General features: G+C 60.6%; 2 non-coding genes and 1 pseudogene across 2 annotated transcripts in view; all 3 read left to right on the top strand.

Moving 5' to 3' along the window:
• The first annotated feature begins 401 nt into the window (after positions 1-401).
• On the top strand, positions 402-2775 carry LOC145273510 (small subunit ribosomal RNA; annotated as a pseudogene).
• Positions 2776-3171: 396 nt separating this feature from the next.
• On the top strand, positions 3172-3329 carry LOC145273306 (5.8S ribosomal RNA). Its single transcript, XR_013866302.1, has one exon. It is a non-coding gene; the product is annotated as a 5.8S ribosomal RNA (ribosomal RNA).
• A 596-nt stretch (positions 3330-3925) lies between these two features.
• Positions 3926-7297, top strand: part of LOC145273124 (large subunit ribosomal RNA) — a 5722-nt gene continuing 2350 nt past the window's right edge. The window contains exon 1 of the ribosomal RNA XR_013866157.1: positions 3926-7297. This exon is cut by the window's right edge and continues 2350 nt beyond it. This is a non-coding gene — a ribosomal RNA (large subunit ribosomal RNA).

Raw genomic sequence — 7297 nt, 5'->3', positions numbered from 1 at the left:
GCCGGCTGTGACGTGACGTTGACGACGACGACGACGAGACGGAATCGATGGCGACCACGATGACGACGACCTCGGCGAGTTCAGTCTGCACCTTGACCCTCGATGTCCGTGTGCACTGCCGTCGTGCTGCTTGTCGTTTGTCGTATGTATCGCTGTCAAGGGTGCCGTTGTCGTTGTTGTTGTCGACGTTGGTCGCTTTCGTTCTTTGAGTCTCGGTCTCGGTCCAAGTCAGGGGAGAAACAAAAAAGAGGCCATCAGCGCGGGCAGCGCGCTTCTACTGACGGCGAACCTCCTCGAAAAACAAATAAACACGTGCCCGTCGTTGTAGTTGTCTGTCTTATGTCGGTCGGTCGGTCGGTCGGTCTGTCGTTCTGTCGAAACAAAGTCCCAAATTCCAACGATACCTGGTTGATCCTGCCAGTAGTCATATGCTTGTCTCAAAGCTTAAGCCATGCAAGTGTAAGTTCACGCCACGCATTAGAACGGGCGAAACCGCGAATGGCTCAGGAACCGGACCTAATCCTCGGGACCGTATTCCTCCTCGGAGGCGATGGATAACTGTGGCAATTCTAGAGCTAATACATGTGACACAGGCCGCGATCGGTCGGCGCGCCGTCGTCGCCACGCCTCGCGCGCTGGCACCCGCGTCGGCCGTTCCGGGTCGCGGCGCTACATATTAGACTGAGACCGATGCGCGTCATTCCGTCCTCCCGTCGTCGGCGTTCCCGCTCGCGGGTCCGTTCGGTGGCGGGGCTCATAGGGCGGCGCGCTCCGCTTTGGTGACTCTGGATAACTCACTGGTCGATCGCACGAGCTTTCACGCCCGGCGACGGGTCTCTCGAGGGTCCGCCCTATCAACTGTCGACGGTCGGTTAAGTGCCTACCGTGGTTACTACGGGTAACGGGGAATCGGGGTTCGATTCCGGAGAGGGAGCATGCGAAACGGCTACCACATCCAAGGAAGGCAGCAGGCGCGCAAATTACCCACTCCCGGCACGGGGAGGTAGTGACGAAAAATAACGACGCGGGACTCTGTCGAGGCCCCGCGATCGGAATGAGTACACTTCAAATCCGTTAACGAGGACCAACCGGAGGGCAAGTCTGGTGCCAGCAGCCGCGGTAATTCCAGCTCCGGTAGCGTATATTAAAGTTGTTGCGGTTAAAAAGCTCGTAGTCCGAACTCGGGTTCGTGGTCGCGCAAGCGGCCCCGGGGCGGCGGCGCCATCGTCCGTCGTTGACTTTGGTCGTCCGTTCGCATTCCCGGCCCTTTCCGCCGGTGTCAACCGCTAGCATACCCGCCACGCGGTCCTGCCGGCGAGGTGGACGAGGAGGTCGTGATCGGGATCCGGGAAAAAAAAAAACAAGTGGTCGTCGGTTCGGTTCCGGGAGTAGTCTAACGGGGGGGTGCTACGTGTGTGTGTTTGGGTGTGTTCATTCGCATCCCCGCACTCTGACCCCCGCGCTTCTCTCCCTCTCCCTTTCCGCGCGTTCCTCTTTTTTTTTGAACCCCCCGGTCCGCTCCGAGTCCCTGCTTCGTGTCTTGTCTGCGCGCGTGTTGCGGTCGGCGGTTTCTCCTCCAAGGGTGCTCTTAACCGAGTGTCCGCGGCGGCCGGTACGTTCACTTTGAAAAAATTAGAGTGCTCAGAGCGGGCTGTTCAAGCTTGCATACGATAAGCATGGAATGATGGAAGAGGGCCTCGTCTACGTCTGTCGGTCTCCGTCTACGGCGAGGCAATGATCGAAGGGAGCGGTCGGGGCCACTCGTATTGCGACGTTAGAGGTGAAATTCTTGGATCGTCGCAAGACGAACTGCAGCGATGGCGTGTGGCAAGCACGTTTTCCTCGATCAAGAGCGAAAGTCGGAGGTTCGAAGACGATCAGATACCGTCGTAGTTCCGACCGTAAACGATGCCGACCGGCGATCCGCCGGCGTTCGCTTCCATGACCCGGCGGGTAGCCTGCGGGAAACCAGAGTTCGGTTCCGGGGGGAGTATGGTTGCAAAGCTGAAACTTAAAGGAATTGACGGAAGGGCACCACCCAGGAGTGGAGCCTGCGGCTTAATTTGACTCAACACGGGAAAACTCACCCGGTCCGGACACCGGTAGGATTGACAGATCGATAGCTCTTTCTCGATTCGGTGGGTGGTGGTGCATGGCCGTTCTTAGTTGGTGGAGCGATCCGTCTGGTTGATTCCGATAACGAACGAGACTCCGGCCTGCTAACTAGTGCGCCGATGTCAGTGATTTTTACGGCGGGCTCGGCGTCCTCCGTGGCGCTCGGGTCCGGGTCGGTTTTCTCACGCACTTCTTAGAGGGACGGGTGGCAGAAAGCCACACGAGGCGGAGCGATAACAGGTCTGTGATGCCCTTAGATGTCCGGGGCCGCACGCGCGCTACACTGGAGGTATCAGCGGGGGACTTCGCCCCGGCCCGAGAGGGTTGGGAAACCTCTGAACCACCTCCCGTGATAGGGATCGGGGCCTGTAACCAACCCCGTGAACGAGGAATTCCCGGTAGGCGCGGGTCAACAGCCCGCGTCGATCACGTCCCTGCCCTTTGTACACACCGCCCGTCGCTACTACCGATCGAACGGTCCGGTGAGGTCCTCGGATCTGGCCGACGACGCCGCCGGGCAGTGCGCGACGTGTCCGTCACGACACTCGTGCATCTACGCCTCGGCGTTCGATGCCTGGAGAAGACGACCGAACCCGATCGTTTAGAGGAAGTAAAAGTCGTAACAAGGTTTCCGTAGGTGAACCTGCGGAAGGATCATTACCGTTTTCCCGTTCGAGACTGGTTTGTTGTTTTCCGGCCTACCTCCTCTGTCTGTCGGCGTCAACGCCTCGAATGCGCGCAAACAAAACCTATAAAAGGCGGAGCGAGAGATAGATTTGTGGTGACGCGGAGGTTTTTAAAGCCCCAGCTCTTCTTGCTTGCTTCCGCGTCTTACCACCTGTTTGTTTTTTCGCCCACCGCAAGTGATGGCCGCTTCTTCTTTGCCTTGTCGCCGCTTTATCGTTTTTTGTTTTTTTTGCAGCCGCTGTGCCACCGCCGCTAGCTAAAAACAAACTACTCGCGACATTGCAATGCCGTCACGCCTCCTCGCACAGACCTCCTCGCACACTACTAAATCTATATAAACAAAAACTAATATAAAAAACCCAAGTGCTGAACCCTGGACGGGGGATCACTCGGCTCGTCCGTCGATGAAGAGCGCGGCCAGCCGCGAGAACTGATGCGAATTGCAGGACTCAGTGAACATCGACACCTCGAACGCACATTGCGGCCCCGAGATCCCTTGTCTCGGGGCCACGTCCGGTCGAGAGGCGGAACGTTACATGTCTTTCTCCGTTAACGAAACGACATCTTGCCGTCCCCGTGCCCGCCCGGTCCTCGGCACGGTGGTAACCGGGACGTCGCAGGAGCGAGTGACGAGGGGGAAGAAAAATAAAAAAAGAATTGACTCCTTTCAATGTCTTTTTTTTTTTTAAAACCCTCTCCGGCCTCCTCCTTCGTCTCCCGCTGGCAGACCGCGGAGTCTTTTCCCTTTTCGACCGCGTGAAGAAACACTGTGGAGGAGGAGCAGGAGGAGTCTGTCCGAAAGCAGCCGAAGGGAGAACAAAACAAAAAAAAAAGCACCGACCTAACCGACTGCCGACGTAAGCGCCGCCTGCTCGTCTCGCTCTCTGCCTCATGAAGGTGTCTCTCAGCGACGCCTCGAGCAGCGCGACGAGCACGGCCGTCGCACCGTAAAAAGGTGGCCGCGTCGTAGGCAACGTCGGATGGGGAGGACCCACGCTTTTTTTTTAATTGTTGGCTTCTTCATTTTCGGTCGGACGGGCGCTATATCGGCCAGCCGTCGTCACACGGAGGGTACCGATCGAGATTCCTCTCCTCCCAAACACCACACTCTACTAAAAACCGCCGCCCTCGGCTCGGACGAGACGACCCGCTGAACTTAAGCATATCGCTAAGCGGAGGAAAAGAAACCAACCGGGATTCCCTTAGTAACGGCGAGTGAACCGGGAGAAGCCCAACGCCGAATCCCGTCGCAAGTTAAAGGCTTCGGGACGTGTGGCGCATGGGTCGAAGGCAGCCGTTCGTTTTCGTCTCGCATAGTTCGGAGTTCCCTCGATCGGGGCCGCCCGCGGCGGGTGCCAGGCCCATTCGGTGCGGACGGCGAGCGACGGCCTTCGATCCGAGAGTCGGGTTGCTTGGGAACGCAGCCCAAATCGGGTGGTAAGCTCCATCCAAGGCTAAATACCGGGACGAGTCCGATAGTCGACAAGTACCGTGAGGGAAAGTTGAAAAGAACTTTGGAGAGAGAGTTCAAGAGAACGTGAAACCGCCCAGGGGTAAACGGGTGGGACCGCTCACCGCGATCGCGGGGGGACTCAGTCCGGTGCTGCCTAGGCTCGAGCCCAAACTCGATGTGTGTTCTTGAAAGAGAGGCCGTCGCGGCACAGGTCGTCGTTCGTCGTGTCCGCGGGGAACTCGTTCTCCGCGGGCCAGCTTTTGTGCCCGCGTCGCCGACGAAGGAGACGGGCCGCGTGGATAGCGGGAAGGGAAACGTGGTGACGACCGCGGCGTCGGTAGGTGGCTGCGTCGGTTGGCTGCGACGGAGGGGACTCGTCCTCTCGATCGCTGCTGCCGCCGGGCCCTAACCCGCCGCATCCGTCGCCGCCGCTTCTTCTTTCCTCCTGCTCCCTCCGCGCGCGACTCCGCTGCACCCGTCCCCTTCTCATCGCTCGGCGTAATCATGGCGCGGGCGCTTCGGCGCGACCTCCGCGCGGCCGGCACCGGACGCACTTCCCCTCCGGTCCGTCGTCGCGACCCGTTCCCGGCGTGCAGGTCGAACACGCGGGTTTTTTTCCGTAGGCGGCAGGCGTTTCATCACCCTGAAAACCCCCGTCTTCCCACCTTGTGAAGTCGGGGGCCACCGGCCGTCGGGCCCGCGAACGTAACTGCCCCTTTCTGCCGGGAACGGAGGAAATCTGACACGATCCGTTACACGTGGCGAGCCGGTCCGTTTTGATCCCGCCGGAAGTCGCGTGCGGGCGACGCACTCTGTGTGTCGCTCCTTAGGCGCCCCACCGTCTCGGGCGCGTGCGCGATGAGAGGCGGGATAGGACTGGCGCGGCCTCGCCGTCACGCACCTCGCCGACGTTTCGGGTTCTTGTCGGGGGCAACCCCGCCCGCGCCCGTTTCCGTTTCCGGAGAGGTCGCTCGGCGACGCTTTTTTACTCGAGCCGCCCGCCACCCCGGGTCAGCGACGTGCATCGGCAACCCACCCGACCCGTCTTGAAACACGGACCGAGGAGTCCTGGCCGTTCGCGAGTCGTAGGGGCCACCTCTGACTAACCCCGAAGGCGAAGCGAAAGCGAGAGAGCGTGTAGGAGGGCGTCGATCGGGAGAGGTGTCGTGGCAAAGTCGTCCGGGGGTCGTCGGGGGGTGTCGTCGGTCTCGTGCCGTCGTCTTCTCCTCGCCTCACCCGCCTCCGAGCCGTGCCCGATCCCGCCGGCGCGGCGTTTTCGGCCTTCCGCCGTCGCTGCTGCGGTGCCCGCAACTTTTCCTTTTTTCTCTCTTCCCGAGAGAGATAGGAGAGGGAAGGCTCGTGGCTGACGTGCGGTTGTTTTTCCCTCCTCCCCGAGAGGGGACCGGCGCATCTTCCAAAAAGGGGAATTGCCGGGCGCCAGCTTCCATATCCTCCTTCCGCCCATCGGTGAGATCCCGCGGCTTGAACTAGTCCTATTTTGTCGTCGAGTTTAGGCGCTGCGCGCGGGCGCATCACCCCCGGGTCGGTTTCCCCTTTTTCCGAGTACGACTCGGCCGACTCTGGCGTAGCGAGCGACCAGGGACCCGAAAGATGGCGATCCACGCCCGGTCGGGATGAAGCCAGAGGAAACTCTGGTGGAAGTCCGAAGCGCCTCTGACGTGCAAATCGATCGTCGGAACCGGGTGTAGGGGCGAAAGACCAATCGAGCCGTCTAGTAGCTGGTTCCCTCCGAAGTTTCCCTCAGGATAGCTGGCGCTCGATCGTCGCAATTCCATCCGGTAAAGCGAACGATTGGAGGCCCCGGGGCCGTTCACGGCCTCGACCTACTCTCGAACTCGGAACGGGTGGAACGGGCCGACTCTCCCGAACGACGGAGCCGACCCATCCGGCCGCCGCCGCCAGCACGCTTCGCTGGGCGGTTGGTCACCTCGAATGCGAGTGCCAAGTGGGCCACTTTTGGTAAGCAGAACTGGCGCTGTGGGATGAACCAAACGTCCGGCTAAGGTGCCTAACGCGACGCCCATGAGATCCCCGAAAGGGTGTCGGTCGATATAGACAGCAGGACGGTGGCCACGGAAGTCGGAATCCGCTAAGGAGTGTGTAACAACTCACCTGCCGAATCGACCGGCCCCGAAAATGGATGGCGCTGGAGCGACGGACCGATGCCGGACCGTCGCGGCGAGGAGCGATGAACTTTCGCGCCGAAACGATGCCGCGACGAGTAGGAGGGCGCCGCGGCGAGCACGGAAGCCTAGGGCGCGAGCCCGGGTGGAGCCGACCGCGGGTGCAGATCTCGGTGGTAGTAGCAAATATTCGAACGAGACCTTCGAAGACCGAAGTGGAGAAGGGTTCCGTGCCAACGGCGGTCGAGCACGGGTCAGTCGGTCCTAAGACGCGGGCGAAAGTCTTCCCGAAAGGCGCCGGATCCGTTATGAAAGTGAAAGGAAAGCGAATCGAATCGAATCGAATCAAAAGCCCAAACAAAAAAAAAAGCGGCCGGCCTCCCGTCGAAAGGGAATCGGGTTAATATTCCCGAACCCGGACTCGGAGAGGGCCCGGGGGTGGCGACGCTGTCGGCAGCGATGTCGGCGGCGCCCGTCGCTTCCCGGGCGAAACCGCGGTGACGCAAGCGAGCCCGGAGACGTCGCCGGGAGCCCCGGGAAGAGTTCTCTCTTCTTCGTAAAGGACCATGTCCGTGGAATCGGCTCGTCCGGAGATACGGAAAAGGTACCTGTAGAGCGCCGCGGCTCGGGCGGCGTCCGGTGCGCTTTCGGCGGCCCTGGAAAATCCGGGTCCGGTTTTCGCAGCTCTCGAGTCGGTCCGTACCCACCATCCGCAGCAGGTCTCCAAGGTGTACAGCCTCTCGTCGATGGCATCAATGTAGGTAAGGGAAGTCGGCAAAATGGATCCGTACCTTCGGAAGAAGGATTGGCTCCGAGGACCGGGTCGGTCGGGCCGTGCCCGCGCGAAGCGAGGAACCGGTACGGGGCTGTAGCGTTCGCTCCGTTCGCGCTTTGCGGC

The sequence above is a fragment of the Euprymna scolopes genome, unplaced genomic scaffold, assembly GCF_053919585.1.
Source record: "Euprymna scolopes isolate OS-2025 unplaced genomic scaffold, ASM5391958v1 sca1, whole genome shotgun sequence".
Classification (NCBI taxonomy): domain Eukaryota; kingdom Metazoa; phylum Mollusca; class Cephalopoda; order Sepiida; family Sepiolidae; genus Euprymna; species Euprymna scolopes.
This window is presented reverse-complemented; position numbering and strand designations above follow the sequence as displayed.